We start from the raw sequence: 2,302 nt of genomic DNA, 5'->3' as shown, positions 1-2,302 counted from the left end.
GGTCTCCGCATGTGTGGGGGGTGAGGCAAGGGAGCTACCTGAGGCATGTAGAGCGGGACTAGGGGCTCCGCAGTAAAACAAAACAATGAGAGCTACCCTAAACAACAGTATACAAGGCATATTGATATTAGAGGGAGGTATAAAGCAATCACAGGTGTTGATTGGGAGGGCTAAGGCAACAACGGGTAAACAGCTGAGACAACAACAATCGGTAAATGGCAATGAATGGGCAGAGAGGGTCAGTTAGCTACACACAGGGCCTGAGTTCGAGTCTGGGGCCGACAGATAAACAAAATGAAGTACAGTGTTAATGAACAGTCCAGTAGACATCAGCTGTGTAGCCGAGTGATCATAGGGTCCAATAAGCAGCAATGGACAAAACAGGGAGCCGCTCGGCAGTCGTCACTACGCTAGGCAAGCGGGAAACACAGCGCTCAGAGAGTTAGCGGGCCGGTGCTAGTAGCTGGGTCCACACCGATATCACCGACTCAGAGGCCGGTTGAAAGCACATCGGCTGAAATACGTCAGCAGACGAGTCGTGATAGATCGGCGGGGCTCCATGTCGACAAAGGATCCAGACCAATTGGCAAGAGAGGTATTGTAGTTGGTGTATTTTGTTTGCAAGCCGGAGGAATGGGCATATCTCGAGGCTAACTGGTGCTTGCTTCTGGAGAAGGGTGTTAGATACGATAGCCACTTGGTACCATTTAGCTAGCTGCGATGATCCGGTGTAATGGTCCAGAGCTTGCGGCAGGAATCCGGTGATGTAGTGGGGGAAAAAAGCAGTCCGATATGCTCAGGGCTGATATCGCACTGTGCAGACTGGCAGATATTATCCGGGCTATCTGGGCTAAAGCGGCAGGTGTCTGTGCTAAAGGTAAAGACTGCTAGCAGTGGCTAACAATGACTAAATAGCTAGTAGATAATTAGCTGGCTAGCTTCTGAAGGCTAGCTTCTGTTGGGTGAGGCGGGTTGCAGGAAGGTATATTTAATTCAAAAATGGAAAAAGCGATTGAAATGTGTACAGAAAAACAAAAAAAAGCTGAACATTTACACAGGACAAAAATAAACATGTCTTGCTGCTACGCCATCTTGCCACACAACAATGCTACAGATGTCTCGAGTTTTGAGGGAGGGTGCAACTGGCATGCTGACTGCAGGAATGTCCATCACAGCTGTTGCCAGAAAATAGAATGTTAATTTCTCTACCATAAGCCACCTCCAACGTCGTTTTAGGGAATTTGGCAGTATGTCCAACCGGCCTCACAACCGCAGACCATGTATATGGCGTCGTGTGGGCGAGCGGTTTGCTGATGTCAACGTTGTGAACACAGACAGTGGCGGTGGGGTTGTGGTATGGGCAGTCATAAGCTACAGAAAACAAACACAATTGCATTTTATTGATGGCAATTTGAATGCACAGAAATAGTGTGATAAAATCCAGAGGCCCATTGTGAGGCCCATTTTTTAAAGGTATCTGTGACCAACAGATGCATATCTGTATTCCCAGGCATGTGAAATACATAGATTAGGGCCTAATGAATTTATTTAAATTGACAGATTTTTTGGTATGAACTGTAACTCAGTAAATTCTTTGAAATTGTATATAATGATATAAATCATAACCAAACATACTGTGTAATGATTTGACTCGTTTCTGAGAGTTAGTCCCACACATTATAAATTTTCAATTGCTCATCTCTCACTTTAGGCCCCTTTCAGTACAAATAACTAACAGACCTTAAAAGTGTGTTTGTATGTGTGAGAGAGAGGGAGACAGAGAGAGAGAGAGAGAGAGAGAGAGAGAGAGAGAGAGAGAGAGAGAGACGGAGAGAGAGAGAGAAGGGAGGCAGGGAAGAGGCAAGATCTCCTTTTCAGATCTAAAAGAGAGCGAGAGAGAGCGAAAGTGGGGTTAGAAGATACACACACACACATACACACATAATTGTAACTAATATCTGATGTTTGTTTTTCAGAGGCTGTGATCAGACGATTCCCAAGTGCCACGAAGGGGCAGCTTGGGATAGTAATAAATTGCTGAGCTTTGCTACTACTCCGTTACTCCGCGGCCGGCTAGCTGCTAGCCGTTAGCTTTCTAGAGCATATTGGACTGTTAGCTCAATAGATCCATCGGCCAATTTCTTGGGCCACTATACCTATTTTGCCAATTGGACTTGGACCCCTCTGCTACTCGGAACCCTACTAATCCATCACGACTGGTCTATCGACGTCACCGCACGCAGAGGCTAAAACAGACTTTCCTCCGTCGCGACATCCTTATAAGGCCCTTCTGCTAGCTTGC

The sequence above is a fragment of the Salmo salar genome, chromosome ssa04 (genome assembly GCF_905237065.1).
Source record: "Salmo salar chromosome ssa04, Ssal_v3.1, whole genome shotgun sequence".
Classification (NCBI taxonomy): Eukaryota; Metazoa; Chordata; class Actinopteri; order Salmoniformes; family Salmonidae; genus Salmo; species Salmo salar.
Note: the sequence above shows the minus strand (reverse complement) of the source record.